This window comes from Gorilla gorilla, chromosome 9, assembly GCF_029281585.2.
Source record: "Gorilla gorilla gorilla isolate KB3781 chromosome 9, NHGRI_mGorGor1-v2.1_pri, whole genome shotgun sequence".
Classification (NCBI taxonomy): Eukaryota; Metazoa; Chordata; class Mammalia; order Primates; family Hominidae; genus Gorilla; species Gorilla gorilla.
This window is the reverse complement of record NC_073233.2, coordinates 90958928-90985003: the sequence shown is the minus strand read 5'-3', so window position 1 is coordinate 90985003 and position 26076 is coordinate 90958928. Positions and strand designations below refer to the sequence as shown.

The window sequence follows — 26076 nt, the reverse complement described above, 5'->3', positions numbered from 1 at the left end:
ACTTTACCCAAAGGACTTTTACAGACACTTGCTCATAAGTTATCTCATGAAGGTAATCTTCATCTTCCTTAAGTTAATGATGCTTATCGCCCGTTTTATTTTCCATTATCTAGCAGACACTGTAAAGAATTTATCTCTCCCTTTTCTGGGTTCTTGTCAAACCTTGCTGTATTAGTCAGGGTACACTAACTCTTGCAACAAACAATTCTCACATCTTAATGATTTAACACAATAAGAGTTTATTTCTGGCTCACATCACAGTTCAATGCACGTTGGAAGTAGTGGGAGGAGAGAAGAGCTCTGTGCACCTAATGGTTCTGCTGAATCCTCCGGCAGATGAAGGAAGAATGAGAGCACGAAGAACGGAAAGGAAAGCTTTATGGGCCAGGGCTGGAGGTGGTATTGATCATTTCTTTCCATATTTCAATGGCTAGAACACAGTAATGTGGCTGCACCTAACTGCAAAGGAGGCCAGGAAATATAGTCCTGTGTGCTAAGGAGGAAAAGGAAAATGCTTTGGTAAACTGCTTAGCCTCTAGTCACTGGTAAATTGAGGATTAAATAAACGCTTGTAAAGAGTTTAGCTCAGCATCTCTATGCACATAGTGAGGAGTCAATATGACCATGATACACTCTTCTTCTCAGTGAAGTAGGTATAGCATTAATCATTCTCACTTTGGAGATGGGAAACAGGCTCCAATAGGTCGTTACTTTCCCAAAATTGCACGGTTAGCAAACAGCAGAGCTGGGATTAAATCTAAGTCAATTTTCTTAAAAAGTAGAATGTATTTTGTGTGTGCGTGGTTTTTTAAAAATAAAATTTTAAAGGCCGGGTGCGGTGGCTCACGCCTGTAATCCCAGCACTTTGGGAGGCCGAGGCGGGTGGATCACGAGGTCAGGAGATCGAGACCATCCTGGCTAACACGGTGAAACCCCGTCTCTACTAAAAATACAAAAAAAAAAAAAAAAAAATTAGCCAGGCGTGGTGGTGGGCGCCTGTAGTCCCAGCTACTCGGGAGGCTGAGGCAGGAGAATGGAGTGAACCTGGGAGGCGGAGCTTGCAGTGAGCCGAGATCCCGCCACTGCACTCCAACCTGGGGGACAGAGTGAGACTCCATCTCAAAAAAATAAAATAAAAATTTAAAATCTTTTTTCTTACTTTTGTGGAGGTGCATATCTTGGTAGAATGTTTCTTGAAGGCACTTGACAAATGTAGATTCTGCCTTTGTATGGACAGGCCATACTCTCAAAGGTTCAGATATACTTAGCTCTTCTGATTTCCTGGAATATCATGTTGTACCTTTCTCATGTCACTCATAAGTGAATCTGGGCCAAGCACTGCTAAAAATTGGATTGTTTATTCCCACTTTATGGCCACAGGTCTTGTTGCTGAGACTACTGATCTCCAAAGTGGAATGTGCTCACTCTAGAGGTATACAAGATAATTCACTGAAGTGTGGTAAGAATTTTCATAGCTTCTACTTACGTTTATCATGAGAAAATTAAGCCCTATTAATCCATATGGATTGAGGTTGGCATCCCCACATTGTCTCTATATTTGATGCTCACATCAGATGAGATACAAATGGAGTTTCTTTCTTTGAGCATTAGTGACATATTGTGGTTCAAAAGGGGATTTACGGATTTTTAAAATCTAACTTTAACAAAATGAAATATTACAAAGTGAATAATTGGTTTTAAAAAATTGCTGGGAAAAAGAAAACCCTGTGAATTGAAGATGATACATAGGATCCCCCACTCTCAAATGGCAGAACCGACACTTTTACTTAGTATGATCCCTTCATCAGTCACATTATGAAGTTAAATACAATGATTAACAAAATCTGACCAGCTGACTCAAAACATCCAAAACTATTAAAAAATCTATTTGAAATACAGTATTAATTTGTATCCACTTAATAACAAGATACAGAAACCTAAGTATATATTTTCCCTGAGATAAAAGTTTATTCATTTTCATTGTATTCCTTCAAAATTTTTATTTACATTTCATAATGTATATTTTATATTAGCCCAATAGTGGATGTGTATAACTTATAAAGTAATATACATATATTGGGGGTATATGCTCAAATTAAGTGTACTTAATTTGAGATTATTGATTTAGACAAACAACTCCATCTTTCTCCAGTTGAGAGTTCTAGCCTGTGAACACAGCAGTGATTAGTACCTAATGATCATGCAGTTAAGAACTGGTTGCTATTATTACTATTAGGTTTGGTTCTAAAGCCCAAGAAGGTACAGATGATTCGGATGCAGACATATCATTTATATAGAACCCCCACCATTTTGCCTCAAGTAAACAACATAATCTGTCTCTCTGGAGACAGTTTCTTTGTTTGCAGCTATAAAATTTGCTGCAGTTGTAATGCTGGATCTAAGAGGCTGTCATATTGACTTGAGGAATTCCAGAAAGGCCTCCCTGTAACCCTTTTCTTCTAGTGTGACTTAGGGAAACCCAGAAAGAACTCCCTTAACTCCTCCACCAGCAAAGACTTCCTTCCTCATTCTCACCTGAAGCCCCATTATTAGCATTTATTCCTGTGAAGGGGACTACCTTTGCTTCACGCCCAGAGTTCACCTATTCCATTCTGTTCTCCCAAGCACCTAGTGTAAAACTCAACAACAGCACTTTGACTGTAGGTACAGTCCTTCCTCCATAACTGTGGGGAGTTGGTTCCAGGACTCCCCTCTTTTTTTTTTTTTTTTTGAGACAATCTCTGGCTCTGTTGCCCAGGCTGGAGTAGAGTGGTGCTATCATAGCTGACTGTAACCTCAAACTCTTTCCCCTTGAAATCTGCAGATGTTCAAGTCCCTTATATAAAATGGCATAACAGCCTGGGCACCACAGTGAGACCCCATCTCTACAAAAAAAATTAAAAATTAAAAATTAGCTGGATGTGATGGCACATGCCTGTAGTCTCAGCTACTTGGGAGGCTGAAGCAGGAAGATCACTCAAGTTCAGGAAAGAGTTCGAGGTTACAGTCAGCTATGATAGCACCACTCTACTCCAGCCTGGGCAACAGAGCCAGAGACTGTCTCAAAAAAAAAAAAAAAAAAAAAAAGGTATAATATTTGCATATAACATATGACATCCTCTTGTATACTTTATTATTATTATTACTTTTGAGACAGGGTCTTACTCTGTCACCCAGGCTGGAGTGCAGTGGCGTGATTACAGCTTACTGCAGCCTCGATCTCTGAGGCTCAAGTGATTCTCCCACCTCACTCTCCCGAGTAGCTGGGACCACAGGCATGCACCAACACACCTGGCTAATTTTTGTATTTTTTGTAGAGACAGGGTTTCATCTTGTTGCTCAGGCTGGTCTCAAACTCCTGGGCTCAAGGGATCCACCCACCTTGGCCTCCCAAAAAGCTGGGATTACAGGCATAAGCCACTGTGTCCAGACTCTCTTGTATACTTTAAACCATCTCTACATTACTTATAATACCTAATACAATGTAAAAGCTATGTAAGTAGTTGTTATACTATATTTTAAAATTTGTATTTTTTAGTTGTTTTATTATTTTTTTTCCCCAATATTTTAAATCCATTTTTGGTTGAATCCATGGATGCAGAACGTGAGGCCAGATGGGCCAGCTGTACTTGTTTATGTGTCTGCCTGCCTGCTGAATACCATGCTTCCGTGGGGATAAATGCTACCTTATTCATAGGCTTCAGAATTAGACAGTGCTGACTATATGATCTTAGGCATGTTGCTAATCCTCTCTTGGCCCATGATCTCATCTATAACATAGGAAAATACTTCATAGAGCTGTTGTGAGCATCAAATGAGACAATATTTTTTAAAAAGTTTGGCTCATTTAGGTGTTCAACAAAAATTATTGCTATTTTCTCCATCCATCTACCCAACACAATAATAAATGCCTTTTGAATGCCTGTTAAGTGAAAACATGATGAATCAATTTATTTTGTTTAAGTGCTGAGATCATCTTATAAAATAGAAGTTTTCAATGAATAATGACTATTGGATAGGAAAGTATTTGAAGGAAAAATTTAAAAAATGAATAATGACTAATGTTTCAAGAGTGTTTACTACATCTCAGGTACTGTGGTATACATTTTTGTTTAATCCTCATGACAACCATATGAAGTAGGTACTCTATAACTAAAATCCCTATTTCACGAACAAGAAAACTGAGGTCTAGTAATTTATCTACAGCTGAGTGGTGAAGTCAAGATTAGATTTCAGTTCTATCTGACTCTAGGACCCATATACTTAACTGTTGTTGTGTTGCAGAATACTTAAGGTTTAAATACTCAGTTTTCAGCCCTGCTTAGGGCTGGCTCTGTGTTTTATTGCCAAACTCAAAACAAGCTGTATATATTTGGATTAGAGCAAACATTGCCTAGGGCTTTCACAAACACCTCATGGAGACCATACTGTTCCCTCCCCCACAATACTGTGCCTTCGGAAAAGCAATGTGCTTAGTAGCACCAGGAATCAGATCCTTTGAAGTATACAGCCCATGAAATCAACCTGCCTGGACTTTGGCCCATCTGCCAGCTCTGAGTCAGCTGGCAGGAAAAAGGGCCAGAGGCTCAGATGTAATCAGTTCCTAAACAGGCCCAACTGCACCACCTCCACCTTCTTCAGCCTCTCTTATCCTTCCAACCTGATTTCACCACAAGAAACCTGTTTGTGAGGGAGGGCACCACATCTCTCAGAAGTGGTCCAGTGTTTCCCCATTAATGCCTCCCGCATTAACTCCCTGCCATGGACAGCCATACTTAGATCATAAACAACAGAAAAGATTAATGCTAATTAATTCTGGAGGCACTGGCAGTCTATTGGAATAGAGTGCAGACTTTGGAGTCAAATCAGCCAGGGTTCAAAGTCCCAGCTTTCCAATAGTGCTGGGCAAATTGTATAATCTCTAAATTTCAGTTTTCTTATTGACAAATTAGGGAACAAGAATATTACCAGTATTTTAAGGAGTTGTTATAAAGATTAAATGAGAAATATGAATGATGTGCATGTAATGCCCTTGGAACAGTGCCTTTGCTCATAGTAAGCATTCAAATGTTAGCTACAAATGGTGTGGCTTGTGGCAAGTGAACAATGGAGATTCTATCACTCTCCATCCAGAAAGTTTATGTAAAAATTTAAGAGCCCCTGGTGCATAGTAAGTACTCAAAACATTAATCCATTTGATCAACGAACTCCCTGTTTCCCACTTTAATAATAATAGTAAACAACTGGAGTTTCTAACATCACAAACCTAGGTGAGAGTCAGTTTTCCAGTCATGTATAAAAGGGAAACCAGTATTGAAGATTAGGCAAGCATCCAAATAGCTGTTCTGGCTAGACTATATTAGGCCTAAAGATTCTATAGCAAGGTAGGACGGGCGTGGTGGCTCACACCTGTAATCCCAGCACCTTGGGAGGCCGAGGCGGGCAGATCACGAGGTCAGGAGATCAAGACCATCCTGGCTAACATGGGAAAACCCCGTCTCTACTAAAAATACAAAAAAAAAAAAAAAAAATTAGCTGGGTGTGGTGGTGGGCACCTGTAATCCCAGCTACTCGGGAGGTTGAGGCAGGAGAATGGCATGAACCCAGGAGGCAGAGCTTGCAGTAAGCGGAGCTTGCGCCACTGCACTCCAGACTGGGCGACAGAGCTAGACTCCATCTAAAAAAAAAAAAGATTCTATAGCAAGGTAAGGACCAGGTGGATACTTAGACAACTTTGTAATTTACACAGCACTTAGTTTTCCTTTCACCAATTTGACCTTCACAACTTTATGGGGTAGTTCTCATATCATATTTGGAATTTTTAAAGAATACTTGTTTTACATGTCATTCTCCTCCACTAAAAGACAAGAAAAATTTTTTCCTCATCTTCTTCTATCCAGATAAAATTTCACATACAAAGACAATGGTCTAGCAGAGTTTAAAGTGAGTTTTTTTTCTTTTTCTTCTTCTTGAGACGGAGTCTCACTCTGTTGCCCAGGCTGGAGTGCAGTGGTGTGATCTTGATTCACTGCAACCTCGGCTCACTGCAACCTCTGCCTCTCAGGTTCAAGTGATTCTCATGCTTCAGCCTCCCGAGCAGCTGGAATTACAGGTGTGTGCCACCATGCCAGGCTAATTTTTGTATTTTTAGTAGAGACGGGGCTTGTCATGTTGGCCAGGCTGGTCTCCAACTCCTGACCTCAGGTGATCCACCTGCCTCGGCCTCCCAAAGTGCTGGGATTACAGGCCTGAGCAACCACGCTTGGCCTCAAAGTGAGTTCTGAATGGGGAGAGGTACAAAAAGAAATAGGAATCATTCCACCTAGAAAGCCAGACATATGCTACCCATGAGATAATTTATCTGTGAAATCGCATAATTTGTACTTCAAAAGACTAAAAAAGATAAAGTATATAATGCTGATCTTTTGGTTGTAGTACATATTAATGAACCTAAAAGCAAATTGGATGGAATTTCCACTCATAAAAAGGAAGACTGAACATGACCATTTGTTAATGGTCAAGAGGCATGGTGTGATTTTCTCAAGTCTACAAAGGACCAATAAAGCATGGCAGAACCATATAGCACTATAAATTAATGGAACTATACTTTTAGTCTACCTGGATACCCAGAGATGTTTCCAGGGCTGAGTTCTTGGGTCATGTGAATGGATTACAGAGGGGCTGCAAACAGTTTAAAATCATGGGTTTTACACAAATATAGACGTGGGAATGGTTAGAGTGAGGGGAGGGACTTGGCTGTTTCCTTTTGTGTGTGGCAGGGGAGGGAGGTAACATCCTGGATGTAGCCATAGCTTTTATAAAATTTTTATAAGTCCATGGATCCAAAACATTAAGAAACACTACTATATGCATGATAAAAATCCCTACTTATTCAATAAACATTCACCAAACACTTACTACATAGAGACATTATGCTGTCTTTGTCCTCATAATGGAGGATAACATGCAAAACAAAAATTCTGAATAATTCCAGTGATTTACGGCATGAAGTCATTTTTTTCTTCTTGCTGTCAATACAAGCAGACTCCCTTTGTGATGTCTTTCTACCTGCTTATCTCAATGATCTAAAGAAGATCCATGTTATAAAGTGTCTAACACATAGTAGATCCTCAAATGTTAGTTCCTTGCCTTTCACTTATCAATTTAAAGCCACATTTATCTTCTCCCCTTCTTCCTCTCTCTAGTGTTTAATTTTTATTGAAATGAGATCCTGCTGTAGGAATATGTTATCCAGAGTCAGAGCAGGAGGCATGGTGTGATTTTACCATATCTATGCACCTATAAAGTACAGCAGCAGTACAAAAGCCCTTAAATAACGTAGGTTAAATATCAAACGTTTTGACATATAAAAGGTACTGAATGAATAGTGGCTAATAAAAATAAACAACAAAAAAATCAAATCAGAAGAACAGCAGCTGCAGACTCAAAGGAAGTGTGAATAGAAAAAACACTGGTAAGTTTTCACAGGTTTCATAGTCATGAAATATGAAAACTACAAGGAAGTTTAGAGTATGTAAGTCATTCTATACATGAGAAGACTGAGGGTCATACAGCTCTATCCACTTGAAGCCAATTCAGATCAGGCTTAACTTTGCTATGCAGCTTCTGACATCAAACTACATGAAATCTGAAGAGATCATAATGCTTGCTAGAATTCGGTTATTAATATCCCAAATGTGTCTCTCTAGTTAAAACTAGAGGACAAAACCTTAGGGGAAAAAAACCAACACATACACACACGAGTTTTGCTTCTAGCTGGAGAACTCTGAAATGGACCTTGGTATATACTCAGTCCAACCTTACTATTTTACAGATTATGAAATTGAGGCCCAGAAAGGGGTAGTGACTTTTTTTTTTCTTTAGATGGAGTTTTCGCATTTGTCGCCCAGGCTGGAGTGCAATGGCACCATCTCGGCTCACTGCGACCTCTGCCTCCTGGTTTCAAGCAATTCTCCTGCCTCAGCCTCCCGAGTAGCTGGGATTACAGGCACCCACCACCATGCCTGGCTAATTTTTTTTTATTTTTAGTAGAGACGGGGTTTCACCTCAGGTGATCCACCTGCCTCAGCCTTCCAAAGTGTTGAGATTACAGCCATGAGCCACTGCGCCCGGCTGGGGAAGCGACTTTTGAAGAGTAAATTACTTATTCTGTATAAGTTCAGTACAGAATCCCAGGTCTGTAGCTCCCGATGAAGATAGATCATTTTTTACATGAAGGTCACCCCTCTACAGGACTCATCTCTTTCTTTGGTGCCCTCTATCTTTGAGAATCTAGGTCTCTTATATTACTCAGAACACACTACCCATATCCATCCTTCCATGCACATTGTTCCATCTCAGGCCCTAATCTCCTCCTTAAGCCTTCAATCCCATCCTCTATCTAATCAAACACACACACCCTTTAGCTTTTCTGAGTCCTAATTCTTTTTCTTTCTTTTATTTTTTGAGACAAGATCTCGCTATGTGCTCAGTCTGGTCTTGAACTCCTGAGCTCAGGCCTCAGCCTCCTGGGTAGCCGGGACTACTGGCTTATGCCACAATGCCAGGTGGAGTCCTAATTCTCTTCAACAAACTACAAGCTAAGGTACTAATGATCAATAATGGTATAATTTAGCATTTCCTTGCTTATATTTCTACAAGGCTATTTGAAATGGCACTGTCTTAACCCAAAAAGGCATACTTTTTGAATAAGGAATAACTATATGAAACATTTAAAGCGTTTTTTTGTTTTTGTTTTTAGACAGAGTGTCACTCTGTAGCCCACTCACAGGGCGGAGTGCAGTGGTGTGATCTCGGCTGATTGCAATCGCCACCTCCCGGGTTCAAGCAATTCTCCTGCCTCAGCCTCCCTAGTAGCTGGGACTACTGGTGCACTCCAGGCACACTGGCCCAAACGTTACTTTTTGAAAAATAACCATTTTTAATCACAAAAATTATAAATGAGACAGCTCAAGAGGATTTTTTTTGAGGTGATAGAATTGTTTAGTATCTCAATTATGGTGGTGGTTATATGATTCTTTGCATTTGTCAAAACTCATAGAATTGTATACCAATATGTAAATTTAAAAATTAACAATACTTTTTTAAAAGAGGAAGAAAGTAATTGCATAGTCTACTGATGCCCCTTAGTTTTCCTGCCCAGAGGCAATCACAATGCAATACTGGTCTTCTAAAGAATCAGCTGGGTGTGGTGGCTCACACCTGTAATCCCAGCGCTTTGGGAAGCCAAGCCAGGAAGACTGGTGGAGCTCAGGAGTTTGAGACCAGCCTGGACAACATGGCAAAACCCTGTCTCTACAAAAACTTAGCCAGGCATGGTGGTACGCATCTGTAGTCCCAACTACTCAGGAGGCTGAGGTGGGAGGATCACTTCAGCCTGGGAGGCAGGGGCTGCAGTGAGCCAAGATTGCACCACTGCACTCCAGCCTGGGTGACAGAGCCAGGCCCTGTCTCAAAAAGAAAAGAATTCTTTTTAACAGGAGAAAAAGCATACAAAATTTTTTTTTATTGATACATACATGATAGATGTATATAATTTGGGGTACATGCGACAATTTTATACATTTATGTAATTTGTAAAGATCAAATCAGTGTACTAAGAATGACATTGTAATGCTAGAAATGTAGTCACTGAGGCAGACTTATTGGACAGATGTTTTTGGGAATGACGACTTTTTAGTCCTTGTAAGCTGATAAATCCACTATTCTATTCAAGGTAAGGTTGGCACTTATTGGGGCAAATGAAAATGAGAAAATTAGGGAGTAAGGTCTGGAGAAGATAAGTAAGAATTAACAGACACTAAAATTTTAACATTCAGGGACTAGAGCCAAAACAATAAATACATTTAAAAACAAAGATTGCATAAGAACAAAAATGTGATTGTTTTCAAAGGTTACAGATTTTACTCCAAGGCTGTGCTGAAAAAGCATCCTGCTTGATAGCCTACCTGGAATCAAATATTCTCTCCCCTTCCTACTAATATTACTCATATGTCTAATTCAATTTCTATACAGTTCTTAGTGTTTTTTCAGTTATATGTCATTCATGCCAACATATCCATTTTACCCATTTAATTGATACTGAATGATTACTAAATGTAAAATTAATAGTTCTGGCATTTTATTGCCATTACAATATTTATATTATTCTACTGTAGCTTTTTTGGCTTGCAGATCTATTTTCCACCTCTCCCCGCCAAAACTGTTAGACTCATATTGGCATATCTGTGTTTATTTATCTTGGAATCCCTAGAACCTACCTTGTATATTATCTGACACCTAGTGGATACCGAATGAATATTTGCTGAAGAAACAAAAGCCCTGTTTTAAGCAGAAGGAAATGTGAATACAAATATGGTTGAGCTCCTGTTTTTAAAAGAACTTACAACTTGCTGGTCATGTACAGTCAATATAATTAGTAGGCCACACACATAGGTGGGTAAATAGAGGACAGAGGGTAGAGAAAGACTGAATGTAGTCCGATTACATGGAAACAACTTATCTTAACATTCCATTACAAACATTAGTGCTAGGGTATGTAACAGGAGACCCTTTACTGTCCTTTCATAGACCTGTGCTGATGATAGAAAACCTTACTGGGTGACAGGAAAATAGATTGGATAGATATAGCATATCTAAAAATGTTCTAATTGTATTTTATTTTTAAAGAAACTGAGGATGAAACAGCCATTGACAAGACTGCATATTCTTGGAATCTGTTATCATAAAGAACAACGTCCTAAAGGAAAACAATTTATTTCACTAAAAAACAAGTCTGACTGGGTGCGGTGGCCAGCACTTTGGGCCGAGGTGGGCGGAACACTTGAGGCCAGGAGTTCAAGACCAGCCTGGCCAACATGGGGAAACCCTGTCTGCACCAAAAATACAAAATTAGCTGAGTGTGGTGGCGCAGTGCGTAGTCCTGGCTACTCCAGAGGCTGAGGCAGGAGAATGACTTGAACCTGGGAGGCAGAGGTTGCAGTGAGCCGAGATCGCACCACTGCACTCCAGCCTGAGCAACAGAGCAAACTCCATCTCAAACAAACAAACAAACAAACAAACAGAAGAAAATCCCCTAGTCTTTCTGGAGATATTTCATAGGCTTCTTTCAGAAGATAAACTTAAGTGTTAACAGTAATGGCTTTATGGTCATAGCATTAACTACACGATGACATAAAGCTCAACCATCAATACATAATGTTTTATTCTCCAATACTATGGTCCTCTCCTGATCCTTTCACACACTAGTTCTGATGTACTGAGAATTGAGGACTCCAATTCAGTTTCCTGTTGAGGCGAGGTAGGATTTCATCAAGAAATGTTTTATTTCCTTGATTGTCTGAAACAGTGCACTTTGCTAGTGCAAAATCTGTCACAAAAGAATTGGATAAGTGGGAGTGGGGTGTAAATTGTTAAAGGACTAAGCAATCCATCAGAGTTTTATAATTTAACAACTTACTTATCCATTAAGCAATTATTTCATGCCTACTGCTTATGTGCCAAGCAGAAGAAAACAGCATATTACCTACTGGTAACAATAACATGTGGCTGCCAAGGCAGCTTAGTGGTTTATGAGCCAGTCATTTTGCAGCATTGTGCTAAAAGGGAGGGAGAGTTAGAAGGTAAAATCAAGTCGCTTCTTACATGTTATCATCAGCTTTTGGGGAGCATCGTGAATTTTTTTTATTTTTTATTTTTAGTTGAGAGACAAGGTCTTGCTCTGTAGCCCAAGTTGGAGTGCAGTGGCATGATCATGGCTCACTGCAGCCTCAACCTCTTGGGCTCAAGCGATCCCCTCACCTTAGCCTCCCCAGTAGCTAGGACTACCAGCACGTGCCACCACAACCAGCTAATTTTTAAATTTATTGTCGAGATAAGGTCTCCCTATGTTGTCCAAGCTGGTCACAAGCTCCTGGGCTTAAGCAATCCTCCTGCCTTGGCTTCTCAAAGTGCTAGGATTACAGGCATGAAAATGTTCATTCATTTGTTCTGTTGTGTACCAAGTGTAGTGGATATAGTCAAGCTTGGATATTAAAACCTATACATTCAGGTATTAATAAAGGAGCTACGTCCTCCCCCAACCTCATCCCTGATGAAACAAATGAAAATTTAGTAATTTTGAAAAAGTATCTTAGTCTTCACCATGAGAAAAATGAGATCTTCCTTAAATTCACCTTATAGTGTAAATATTTTGATTTTAAATTATATAGGGTAAGGCATCAAATTTTTCACTGCTTAGGTGTCTACAGATTTCAGTCGGGCTTTGGATACAACAGTGAAGAAGACAAGCTCCTATTAAAAAATTTTAACCAGGGTTCTTAATTAGGAGTTTATAGATTAATTAAAGGGGTCCATTACATCTCTCTTTTATTTTGAGACAGGGTCGGGCTCTGTTGCCCAGGCTGGAGTGCAGTGGCGTGATCTCAGCTCACAGCAATCTTCGCCTCCCTGGTTCAAGTGATTCTTCTGCCTCAGCCTTGTGAGTAGCTGGGACTACAGCAGGCCACCATGCCAGGCTAATTTTTTTTTTATTTTTAGTAGAGACAGGGCTTCATCATGTTGGCCAGGCTGGTCTCGAACTCGTGGGCTCAAATGATCTGCCCACTTTGGCCTCCCAAAGTGCTAGGATTACAGGCATGAGCCACCATGCCTGGCATCTATTTTCAATAACTTCTAATAAAATGTAAACATAGCCAACCAATCACAGTAGTTAGCAGTAAATGTGACTGTCACAATTAAACTGATTATTTCCATATCACATTACAATTGCTGCAGATAAGTTGAAATATTTATGCTCACCACACTACTGTGTTGAAATTATAGTAGGGCCACTGCTAGATCTTATTCATTAATAAATTTTCTATATTTATATTTCTATATCAAATTTTTTTGGTAACTATTTCAATATTCTTGGATCCTTTTGTAATTCAATGTACTATACTTTATATGTTTAAAGGCTTTTTTAAAAAAAAGCGGTCCATAGACTTCACTAGATTGACAAAGAGGTTCATGACACCAAAAAAGTTAAGAGTAAAATGGTTTAGACGGCCATAGCCATCTGTACCTCTAGGGGCCTTATACTTCATATTTACTCAACACATACTTACAGAATGAAATAATTTAAAGTTGGTTGAAATTGTGCCCCCCAAATATTAACACTTTGGTTGTCTATAATAGAGTACTGTAGAGTTGCTTCTTATTCAAAAGCTTCCTTTTTTTTTTTTTTTTGAGACAGTCTTGCTCTGTCACCAGGCTGGAGTACAGTGGCGCAATCTTGGCTCACTGTACTGCAACCTCCGCCTCCTGGGTTCAAGCGATTCCCCTGCCTCAGCCTCCCGAGCAGCTGGGACTACAAGCGCATGCCAGCATGCCTGGCTAAGTTTTTGTATTTTAGTAGAGATGGAGTTTCACCATGTTGGCCAGGATGGTCTCGATCTCCTGATCTCCTGATCCGCCTGCCTCGGCCTCCCAAAGTGCTGGGATTACAGGTGTGAGCCACCACACCTGGCCATTCAAAAACTTTTCTAAAAAAATCAAATACTTTAGAGCAAGTTTTTTCCACCTTGCGGCCCAGGACAGCTTTGAATGCAGCCCAACACAAATTCATAAACTTTGCTAAAACATTGCTTTTGTGATTCTTTTTAAAAACTCATCAGCTATCATTAGTGTTAGTGTATTTTATGTGTGGCCCAAGATAATTCTTCCAATGTGGCCCAAGGAAGCCAGAAGATTGGCTGCCCCTGATTTAGATGAAACATAGAATGGATCATAGTTTATTTCCCCAAAAGAACTTTATTATACGTCTTTCTAGATAAGCAATACTTGCTCATGTGGCTGGACTATATTCTTTACTGAATATCATTTTAAAACCATTTTAAAATATATTTTTTGAGACAGGGTCTAACTCTGACACCAAGGCTGGAATGCAGTGGTGTGATCTTGGCTTACTCCAACCTCCACCTCCTAGGCTCAAGCGATCCTCCCACTTCAGACTTCCCAGTAGCCAGGACCACAGGCACACACCACAATGCCTCTACTTTTTTTTATTTTATTTTTATTTTTGGTAGAGACAGGGTTTCGCCATGTTGCCCAGGCTGATCTCGAACTCCTGAGCTCAAGCAATCCACTCACCTCAGCCTCCCAGAGTGTTGGGATTACAGGCATGAGGTGCCACACCTGGCTCCCCAAAATATATATTTTTAAGAGACAGGCTCTCACAATGTTGCCCAGGCTGGTCTCGAACTCCTGGGCTCAGGCAACCCTCCCACATTGGCCTCCCAAAGTGTTGGCATTATAGGCGTGAGCCACCACACCTGGCCTCTTTGTTGAATAACTATGTACATGCAAACATTAAAAATTTTGGCAGGCCGGGCGCGGTGGCTCACACCTGTAATCCCAGCACTTTGGGAGGCCGAGTCGGGTGGATCACGAGGTCAGGAGATCGATACTATCCTGTCTAACACGGTGAAAACCCGTCTCCAGTAAAAATACAAAAAATTAGCCAGGCGTGGTGGCAGGCGCCTGTAGTCCCAGCTACTCCGGAGGCTGAGGCAGGAGAATGGCGAGAGCCCGGGAGGCGGAGCATGCAGCACGCACCCCGTCTCTACTAAAAAAAAAATACAAAAAATTAGCCGGGTGTGGTGGCCCATGCCTGTAATCCCAGCTACTCAGGAGGCTGAGGCAGGAGAACGGCGTGAACTCGGGAGGCGGAGCTTGCAGTGAGCCGAGATCGAGCCACTGCACTCCAGCCTGGGGGACACAGCGAGACTCTGTCTCAAAAACACAAAACATTGAAAAAAAAATTTTTGTTATCTGTCTTGGAATTGCAGCAAGAATAAGGGGTACTGGAGCACAATTTAAATAACAGTGATTTAGGAACTATTTACCTTGGTGCTTTCAAATAAAATTAGGAATTGGATTAGGTGGAAAAATAAACTAGTAGCTTATTAAAAATGCAGATTTTAAAAATCATACATTGTGATGGTTAATACTAAGTGTCAGCTTGATTGAAGGATGCAAAATACTGATCCTGGGTTTGTCTGTAAGGGTGTTGCCAAACGAGATTAACATTTGAGTTAGTGGGCTGGGGAAGGCCCACCCACTCTCAATCTGGTGGGCACAGTCTAATCAACTACCAGCATAGGTAGAATATAAGCACGCAGAAAAACGTGAAGAGGAGAGACTGGACTAGCCTCCCAGCTTCCATCCTTCTCCCACGCTGGATGCTTCCTGCCCTCAGACACTGGACCCCCAAGTTCTTCAGTTTTCAGACTCAGACTCTGGCTCTCTCTTTTCCTCAAGCTTGCAGCCAGCCTACTGTGCGACCTTGTATCATGTAAGTTAATACTCAACAAACTTAATAAATATATGTGTGTATATATATGTATCTCCTATTAGTTCTGTCCCTCCAGGGAACCCTAATACATACATTGTATAGAAAAAAATGCAGATTCCTAGAACCCTCAGATTTTTAAGCAGTATATTCTGGTTGGGAAACCAGAATCTGCATTTAGCATATATCCCAGGAAACTCTGATGTTGGAAGTTTGCAGACCATGCTATGGAACTAATATTACAGAAAACCTTGTATTTGGTGCTCTGTTAAATGTTACCTCCTTTTAAAGATATGGAAGGCTCCAAAACCTAAATTTGCCAAAGTAGACATAGTTGCTAACTATCAGAGCAAGAATTCAGAACCCACAACTGACTCTAAAGCAATTCTTAGCTATGCCTTTGGACTTCTTACAGTTCTAACACTCTTTAACCGGGCCACAGTGCTTGTACTTACTTCAGGTATTTGCAGATCAAATCTTGAAAATGGTTATATTGGCTGGGTGCGGTGGCTCACACCTGTAACCCCAGCACTTTGGGGGGCCGAGGCGGGCAGACCACAAGGTCAGGAGTTCGAGACCAGCCTGGCCAACATAGTGAAACCCCGTCTCTGCTACTCGGGAGGGTGGGGTGGGGGAACTGCCTGAATCCAGGAGGCGGAGGTTGCAGTGAGCTGAGACCGAGCCATTGCACTCCAGCCTGGGTGACAGAGTGAGACTGTCTCTAAATAAATAAATAAATAAATAAATAGAAAATGGTTATATTACTCAGATAATACTTACCTTATCTCAATTTTTAAACTGTCAGTGATAGAAGTAGACAGCTGAAGTTTATATACACATATGCAATATTTGGTATATATAGTATCATTTACTAAGACAGGTATTTTGGTAAAGTTAAAACTGAGGGGATATTGCTTTATAACACCTGAGGTACAGAAAATCATACTTCTCATGATAAAGAGTGGCTTTTTTATAGATGTATTTTCAGTGAATCCTAGTTAAAAAAAATCTTTTTAGCCTCAAATAAAGTGATCTCACATGTGATAGTACTTAATCTATCCATTTAATTCTTATAGCAACCTAGCGAGGAAGATTTTATCCCTACTTCACAGACAAAACTGAGGCAGAGTTAAATAACTTGCTTATAGTCAAAAGTGATTGGCCGAAGTGTCATTTTAATCCTAGCTGACCGGCTCTGAAGTCTACATTCTAAGTTGCTACACCATATTACCTTTTGGGTACTTATTAAGCATTTTTCATATATTTCCTTAATTTTTATTTAATCTCAGAATGATGAACATGCTTAAAATCATGTAATGTGTTTAGATTCAAACGCAAGATTTTTGTTGCTAAACCCGAACTCTTAATGACTAACAACTTCCCATGATCATGGAGTAACGACCTTAGGTGGCTTTATTAATCATAATGCATAGTAGTATAAATACCATGTGATAGGCTGTATTTCTATTTTGACTTTAACTAGTACACAAATATTTTAATAGAATGTCCCTACCAGGGTTCTAAGATGAATGAATTACTTTCCAGTTATCTGTAAACTGTTAAATGCATTTTAAGTGAACTCTGTCTACCGCAGTACCAAGCTATTCTCTAAAAATTTAGTGTTATCTCAAACAAGGGACTATACATAGCTTTTGTGTTTCTACTTAGGTTTAGGCACGTTAAATGGACCTCTATGAAGTTGCATCTCTTACCTGACTGAGCATATATTAAGTTAAAATTAACATTAGGTTACAGGTGTGTCAAATAGCTCTCTAAATCTGGGTATAATATGGGCCCATGACAATAAACAATTACCATTAAACATTATTTTCATACCTCTCCCTCCCTCCAGCGATAGAAGATTGCTGGACCCAAAGTTTTACATTCAGCAGGAACAGGCAGGCACTGGCTTGGACACAAAATTAGGTTTTAGCCTAAATTTTTGATATTTGGGGAGTCGCACTGGATGTATGGGACTCTGCACTTAAGTTCAAAATGTGTTAACTTGTGGCAGAGTAACAGAATTAGCAGGTCACATTTTGTTTTTTCTTTGAAATGCCTCGGGTTATTTCTTCTGGTGCACATCTTGAGAGCAAATTAAATCACATTTGGACATACCAGGTTACAGTGCCAGGCTCTAGTAACAAACAACTTCTTTTGACTTTTATTATACTGAATCCCTACCTGTCTTGGTTACTCCCTTCTTTTAACTGAAACAGGGCCTTACTCTTACCCAGGCTGGAACACAATGGCACCACTGCAACCTACGACTCCTGGGCTCAAGTGATCCTCCTGCCTCAGCCTCCTGAGTAGCTAAGACTACAGGCACATGCCGCCATGCTCAGCTTTTTCTTTTTTTTTTCCCTGAGATGGAGCCTCGTCCTGTTGCCCAGGATGGGGTACAGTGGCACGATCTCAGCTCACTGCCTCTGCCTCCTGGGTTTTAAGTGATTCTCCTGCCTCAGCCTCCTGAGTAGCTGGGATTACAAGCACCTGCCACCAAGCCCAGCTAATTTTTGCATTTTTAGTAGAGATGGGTTTTCACCATGTTGGCCAGGTTGGTCTTGAACTTCTGACCTCAAGTGATTCACCTGCCTCGGCCTCCCAAAGTGCTGGGGTTATTGGTGTGAGACACCATGCTTGTTCAACTGCTCCCTTTTTACTGACTTCTTTCCATTTATTCTGCCAGTTAAATTTCTCAAGACATAAAGCAGCTTATTTACTGAATTTGATTTATGTTACTGGGTAATGGAATGAGAAGGACTTCAGGTCATGGACATTAGAGTTCGTAACTCTCAGAATTCGGTTACTTTTTATGGAGGGCTTTGTTGCCTTAAGGTGTCAGTTTCTTTCCTTGTGCATTTTTCTGTATTGATACAATTAAACCATCTTCATGTAAGTAATCTAATCAACTCAATTATCTCAGATTTCTCTTCCTCCAGGTAATGTGTATTGATAAACATAGCTGGGCAACAACACAGACAAATCCTGTTCACATTTAACATTCTGGTTCAACTGAGCATCAGTTTTCTCTAACAGTGGTGGTGGTGAGCATCCTAGTTAGGTTTGGCAAGGAAGTATTAATGATACAGGTGTGAAAAGCAAACACCATCTTTCAGAACCACGTTAATTTCTCAAAAGAAGCAGAGACATTATCATTGCCATGTGTTTTTGGAATTAAGAATCATAAATATGCACTATTCTTGGGAGTACAAGTTTGGTTAAATAGGCAGCTATGAAAAACCTGGCAAACAGGAGCTATAGGAAAGAAAAATAATCAAACAAAAATCAATTATTATGTAGAAGAAAATTACAAAAGTACTTCAGAGCTCTTCTCCCTTCCTCCTGACTGGATTTCAGGGCAGGGCAGAATTTTGTGTCCTTGAATTCCTTTAAAAAGTTATCAGACTGAGGTACAGTAAGATTTTGGCCCTTAAGTAGGGAAATTTAAATATGCTTATGCCTCTTCTCCTATCTTAAATCCTTACAATCCTGCCCTCTCTAACCCATTATTTCTTGCCTTTTTCAGAGCCAAACTTCTTAAAAGTTTAAGTACCTACTTCTTTTCTCATTCCCATTCGTTCACTTGTCAAACCTCTGAAATCTGGCTTCTCCTCACTACATTAGTTCAGTTTATCTGGAAAATGAGACAATCCAGCAACTCTTCACAGGGAAATACACGGCCAGTTGAAAAGTAACAAAATTTGCCTATAAATTGTCTCAAGAGCAGCAAGAAACAGAAGCAAAACAATTTTAGAAAGACACATAAACATGAATACTGAAAATGGAACAGTCATAGGACTGAAACTCAAGAAAGAAGCATAATGCCCAACATTAAAGATATGCAGAGTAAACAGCTGAAATGGAGACTCTTGCATTTAGACTGCCAAATATAAAAACAAATAAATGTAAACAGTTTCTCACCAAAATAACACTTTAAACTGTTGAGACTGCATAAATGTACCATACTACTGTTAGTATTCCATAGAAATAGCACATGACCAGTATGTCATTTAGATCACATATGGAACATGCTAGTTAGCTGCAGTATTTTAATTGCAATGAAAGCACTCTGTAAGTATCTCTGCAATAGTATACTTTATACATTACCACTTAAAGGCAAAAACAAAATTCTTCAGTTGTTTTATTTCAGGATATTTAAAAACTTAAGTTTTCCTGGTTTTCCTATATAAAATACAAAACATTCACAAGGAAATGGCAGAATATGCTAATAATTGAGCCAAGAGAATACATACTGTGCAGTTTTACAGGGACAAGTACTAAGTAACTATAGAAGCTATCACTTAATACCATATAAATGGCTAGAAGCCCCAGTATATGCCTGTAGTCCTAGTTACTTGAGTGGCTGAGGCAGGATTGCTCGAACCCAGGAGTCTGTGGCTGTCATTTGCTATGATCATGCTTGTGAATAGCCACTGCACTCCACATGGCTAGACCCCATCTCAAATAAATAAATAAATAAAATGGCTAAAAGTTTGGTCGGAGAGGGTAGGGAAGGAGGAAAGCTGTTTTATTTTGGCTCAGTCTTAAAAAAAAATGTATCACTTAGGTACCTCAAGGATTACAGTTACTGAATTTTATCTTCTGGTGCTGGAGCAGCTCGTCTCCAAGGTATTCAGTTTGATAAGCACCTATGTGTTATATTCATGAAATCAGGAGTTAGGTGTAAGAAAGTGACTTTGATGAACATTCCTTAAGTTTTAACCTTTAAGCAACTTTATGTATAGGGAGCACCCTCAGATTCTACATCAAATAAGGCTTCATGAATACATGAATACTTCATGAATACATAACTGCATACAGCTGAACATCTCTGCATGTTTGAATTTCCTTAAGTGGCTATATTCATGAACATATTTACACTCGGCAAGTTTATCTTCATATATTTATCCTTGCAAAGAAACATTTTCGGCTGGGCACGGTGGCTCACACCTGTAATCCCAGCACTTTGGGAGGCCGAGGCGGATGGATCACGAGGTCAGGAGTTTGAGACCAGCCTGACCAACATGATGAAACCCGTCTCTAATAAAAATACAAAAATTAGCTGGGCATGGTGGCATGCGCCTGTAAATCCCAGCTAGTCAGGAGACTGAGGCAAGAGTAGTCACTTGAACCCAGGAGCGGAGATAGCAGTGAGTCGAGATCGTACCACTGTACTCCAGCCTGGGCAACAGACTCCATCTCAAAAAAAAAAACAACAAAAGTTTTCTAGTGCTCCCTTAATTATCCAAACCTGTAAAAAATTGAGAAATAAAGTTAACAGAGGACTCTCTTTTCCTGTTAATCATTACTATGGACATTTGGATTTCAAATCTTGACCTTGGGATATTTACTGCATTTATCTTCAGCAGCATATTAAGCAGCTAAAATTATGTAAATTTGTTTCAAACTCAAGTTGGGTTACTAAGATTAAAAAGCACACTTTTTATTTTCCTGAGTATTGTTAACTAAAAGTAAAAATAAAAGTTTTCTCATTGTCCAGAATGAATTAAAGATTTTCCCTAGAGGACAGGCATAGTGGCTCACTCCTATAATCCCAGCACTTTGGGAGGCAGAGGCAGACGGATCACTTGAGGTCAAGAGTTCCAGACCAGCCTGGCCAACATGGTGAAATCCCGTCTCTACTAAACATACAAAAATTAGCCGGGTGTGGTAGTGCCTGCCTGTAGTCCCAGCTACTTGGGAGGCTGAGGCAGAAGAATTGCTTGAACCTGGGAGGCGGAGGTTACAGTGAGTCGAGATCGCGCCACTGCACTCCAGCCTGGGCAACAGAGCAAGGCTCTGTCTCCAAAAAAAAAAAAAAAAAAAAAAAAATGTAATCTGTTAGATCTGTTAGCAAGATTATATGATTATATAATGGTACACTTGATGGGAATTAGGAACATACCGATATATTCCTGTATGAACTCAAGTCACTTAACCAGACCACTTCCTAAGCTGTAAAGAGGAAGCTTTGAATATTAAATGCTTATCTGAAACCATTTGGAAAAGCAAAGTTTATTAATACCACTCTGAAGTATCTGAAGCTCATACTCAATTATTTAAATTAGGAACTTAAGCTCCTCTATTAAAAGGAAAATGTGTATTTTCTTGTTGAAACATAAAATATAAAGCACATTTCATGTGTACTACTGTCTTAAAAATTGAGAGTCCAACATTAAAATTAAACAAGTATTGAACTGCATTATACAAGAAATCAAAATCCTAGAGTATCATGACAAAAAAAATCCACTGTTTAAAGAGTAAAGAGAAACAGTGGTGAGCTTGCTGTATCATTAAAGACACTGAACAGGTAAGATAATTGGATTCTAATTCTGCCCTGCCTTTTGCCATCGATGTACAGTGTGACCACTGGCAATTTTTAATTTCATTGTGTGCATGCCCATTTCCTTATCTGTAAAACATGGGCTGAGGAATTTGTAAGATTTCTCAGCTCTAAAAAGGGGTCTCTGTGACCTAAAAGATACTCTATTATAATATCATTTGTTCAAAGATCATAAATATTAACATTAATAACTTAAAAATTCAAGACTTAGGGCAAGAAAATTTTTATTTTCAGAAAATTCTAAACAATATATTGTCTCTAGATACTTCAGCTTTTAAGTTTCTGCATAACTATCATAATTTTACCACAGCATTGAGCTCTTACTAGGTGTCTCTTAACATTAGACTTTCTTAATATTAGGCTAAACCCTCATTCTAAGAAATATACAGGTTAGTCAGGATATCATGGTTGGTCCCTTTTTTTTTTTTTTTTTTTAAACGGGAGTTTTGCTCTTATTGCCCGGGCTAGAGTGCATTAGCACAATCTCGGATCACTGCAACCTCCACCTTCCAGTTTCAAGCGATTCTCCTGCCTCAGCCTCCCAAGTCGCTGGGATTACAGGCACCCGCCACCACACCCAGTTAATTTTTTGTATGTTTCGTAGAGACAGGGTTTCACCATGTTGGTCAGGCTGGTCTCGAACTGCTGACCTCGTGATCCACCCACCTCGGCCCCAAAGTGCTGGGATTACAGGCGTGAGCCACCGTGCTTGGCCCGGTTGGTCCTCTTAAGGCTAAAACTGATCTCATCTCCTCTCACTCCCTTCTCCCTCCCACAATTGCCATGTGTAAACAGTTCACCAGGTAAATTCCTTATCTACACATTTTCAGAATTCATTCATGGGTATAATTAGCAATAAACCTAAAATCTTTCTCAAAGCTTTTGTTATTGTGTGACTTACTGCAAAAATACAAACACAGGATGTAGAGGACTACTCCACCCAACTCTTGTAGACTCACCTATAGTTTTAAAAACACAATACTTGGTTCTAACCCTGGAGATTTCAACAGGGATGGGAAGGTAACAGCCATATACTTTTAGAGCTGTATAGGTTATCCTGACACCTCTACTGAAAAAAACCCTTGCTCTAACAGCAACTGGCTTCATACTCTTAAATGAGCTACCTATAATTTTAATACAAATCAATGTCCTAATTCTCTTTATTATTTTTTTGAGATAGGGTCTTGCTCTGTTGCCCAGGCTGGAGTACAGTGGCTCAATTTCTGCTCACTGCCACCTCCACCTCCCCAGTTCAAGCGATTCTCCTGCCTCAGCCACCCTAGTAGCTGGTATTACAGGCACACGCTACCACACCTGGCTAACTTTTCTATTTCTTGGAGATGGGGTTTTGCCATGTTGGCCAGGCTGGTCTTGAACTCCTGGCCCCAAGTGATGTGCCCATCTCGGCCTCCCAAAGTGCTAGGATTACAGGTGTCAGCCACTGTGCCTGGCCCTAATTCTTTTTTGAGAGATGAAAAGCTTTACCTCCTCTAGATATTCCTAATTCCACTTTAACAATATTTTCCTAAGCTCTGGTGTTTCTATGGGACACTGTTATTTTTTCAGAAGCTGGCCTCCCCAACTCCTCAAATATCAATTTTATAAATAAAATTTATAATGAGTGCAGGATTTTTTCATCTTTATGGTCAGATGTCCATTAGATACAAGGATAGAAAAACTTCAAACTACCCAAACACATGACAAATTATAGAAATCACTGTATTCTACAGGTATCACTTTTCAAACACAAGCTTTCTTTCTTTTTTAAAAACAGACATAGTCTCACTGTTGTCCAGATTGGAGTACAGTGACACAATCATAGCTCACTGCAGCCTCAAACTAATGGGATCAAGTGATCCTCCTGCCTCAGCCTCCCAAGTAGCTAAGCCTACAGGCATGCACTACCATGCCCAGCTCACACAGAAGGTTTCTGAGTAATCTGTTGCTCTTTTTCCCTCCAATTTGTCTTCCATATAACTTAAACCGACAAGGCTATGGCTTACATAAAGAAATATATTATAAATCAACAAGACTCATGATACGTTTACATAAGACATGAGAATACACCTGAATCACCAACCGGGAAAAATGATTGAAGAGCTTGAAATTAAGCCTAAGTGTAAATCTCTGTTAAGCTTACAACATTACAATAGTTAAATCGAAGGTTAGAAAGAAAATGGTAGACATTGTTCCTTTTCCTGTACTTACCACCATTACTTAGAGAAGTTTCTGAATAACAACAACTTTGAGCCTTTTTCATTGTTGTATTCATGGATGACACCAACACATACTACTTCTGCTTAAAAATCAAACTCATTCATCTTGACTTGTTCCCAGAAACATGACACAGAAGATCATTTTTCGAAAAAGTATTTTTGTAATTACCATCTGCATACACCTGAGAGACTGTTTCTAACATGTTTTGGTCATTTTTAATCATTCTATCTGCCTTTCTTTGCTATAAGGATCTATTTTTAATTTTATTCACTCCTAACGTAGAGGGGAAGTGCATACCTTCAATGACGCAAAGTAACTAGTTAATGTTGTTTCAGAAAAATGTGCAAAAGGGAAGGGAGGAAACAGCACAAAGTGTATCAGTATTTTTACACATCAGACACCTTCAGGAAGAAAGGACATTTCTCATCTTAGTGTGACAGACTCTGAAAAAGAACACACAGCACTGTTTCAGTGACACAAGAAAAAAAGTACAGTTCATTTTGAGATACTGTGCAAAATCACTCAAAAGACAATTAACTTTGGTTTCAGTCACTTAGTAAAAAAAAAAATTTATCCATGACCGATGTTACTCTGGAATCTATTGCCAGACGTCAGAAGGCCTATCATCAATAATATCCCACCCCTCCCGCCTTTTCTGAGACACGGGCTTGCTGTCGCCCAGGCTGGAGCACAGTGGTAGGATCAAGGCTCACTGCAGCCTCAACATCCCGGGCTCAAGCGATCCTCCCACCTCAGCCTCTAGTGTAGCTGCAACTACAGGGGTACACCACCATGCCCAGCTAATTTTTTTGTTTAATGTTTTTGTAGAGACGGTACGGGGTCTCCGCATGTTGCCCAGGCTGGGGTTGAACTCCTAGAATCACGCTATCTCCCAGCGTCTGCCCCCAAAGTGCTGGGATTAAAGGCGTGAGCGACCGCACCTGGCCAATATCCCCTTTGAACATCTGCTTTCGCTGGTTGGTAAAAAAGTGTCATTTTAAATTTAGTGTTACTCCTTCAGGCTATTCCTTTTTTCTTCTTACTTGCAGGGCCAAAGCAACGTCTCTTTCCACTTTGGCCACCTTCCAACAACGATTTCTTCGGACACCTTTGTTAATCATTCCTGTATGAAAAATCAGTGAATCTGAAGCTTTGGGGAGAGTGAAAGGGGGTTGGAAAACAAACGGCAAAACAAAAATGCATTTCGGAGGACTACCCCAACTCTGTGGGTGGAAGTGGGCTTCTCCGAATAAAGGCGAGGGTCGCCGCCTCGGGTCCTCGCACCTCAACAAAAGACACCAACTCTCTCAACTGTACTGTTAACAGATCTAAATGATACTCCAAGCCCAAAAGTAAACCGACTCTCTCAATCTCTTAGCTAAAAAATGGAGAAGGAAGCGTAGGGCCCCATGCAACCCCTTCAGGAGCTGAGACCGAGGCTCACTGGGCCTCTGGATGCCGCTTCCAGTCGGTCCCGCCCTACATCAGTCCCCAGCATGGCCTCCACCCTCTGGTTCCCAGGTTCGTGCCCGCGGCTATCCGACCAGGTCGTCCTCCACCTCACCGTCCCCACTGAACCACCACTTGACTCCTGCGCACCCCTAAAACCTCTGCCCGGCTCCGCGGAATCGTCCCAGTACTCCTAACATGGCGGCCGAGTCCCCTTTGCTCCTTCACTCTGGGCGCGTCCCACTTGGAGCATTTTGGGCATTGTAGTTTCGGGGATTGCCTGGGTATCCCTCCCGGACGTAAGAAGACTACAGTTCCCAGAAAGCGCCGCTCCCGAGCATGGCTATTGGGGACGTTTGGACAGAGGGATGATGTCATTGCAAAAGCCCCACTGCATTCATTGTGCTACGGTCTCTCCACCCCCTGCTGCTGCTGGGCTTGCGATTGCCGCTCGCTCCAGCTGAGCTAAGTGTAGCAGCAGCACCAGGGCAGGGACTGACTCCAGCCCTTGGACTCAGGACATCGCAGACCTTCCCTTGCGTGCGTGACTCATTCGCACATCCATTTCTGTTTATGCCTGGGGTGGGGAGAAAAATCCCAAACCAGGTGAGTTGAAGTGATTTATTCAAATGCTTCTACCAAGTTATTCCTCCTGCTTAGTTCTCAAGGCTTTCTTTTGGGAAGCTGTGAGCGGTGGGGAGGTGGGGGGGAT

At 40.5% G+C, this 26076-nt stretch overlaps 1 protein-coding gene and 1 long non-coding RNA gene across 17 annotated transcripts in view; one reads left to right on the top strand and one right to left on the bottom strand.

Moving 5' to 3' along the window:
* Positions 1-3925: 3925 nt before the first annotated feature.
* Positions 3926-25656, bottom strand: LOC101153775 (uncharacterized). Its single transcript, XR_010129170.1, has 4 exons — positions 25515-25656; positions 24857-25038; positions 24213-24358; positions 3926-6280 (listed from the first exon to the last, which is right to left on the bottom strand). It is a non-coding gene; the product is annotated as an uncharacterized lncRNA (long non-coding RNA).
* Positions 25495-26076, top strand: part of RAB30 (RAB30, member RAS oncogene family) — a 92757-nt gene continuing 92175 nt past the window's right edge. For 12 of the 16 annotated variants that reach the window (XM_063693445.1, XM_063693438.1, XM_063693447.1 and 9 more), the window contains exon 1: positions 25764-25970. The gene's annotated coding sequence lies outside the window, so the exon portion shown is untranslated. Of the gene's footprint in view, positions 25971-26076 lie in introns of all 16 variants that reach the window. The other 4 variants (XM_004051898.5, XM_063693448.1, XM_063693432.1 and 1 more) reach the window with 4 other exon arrangements.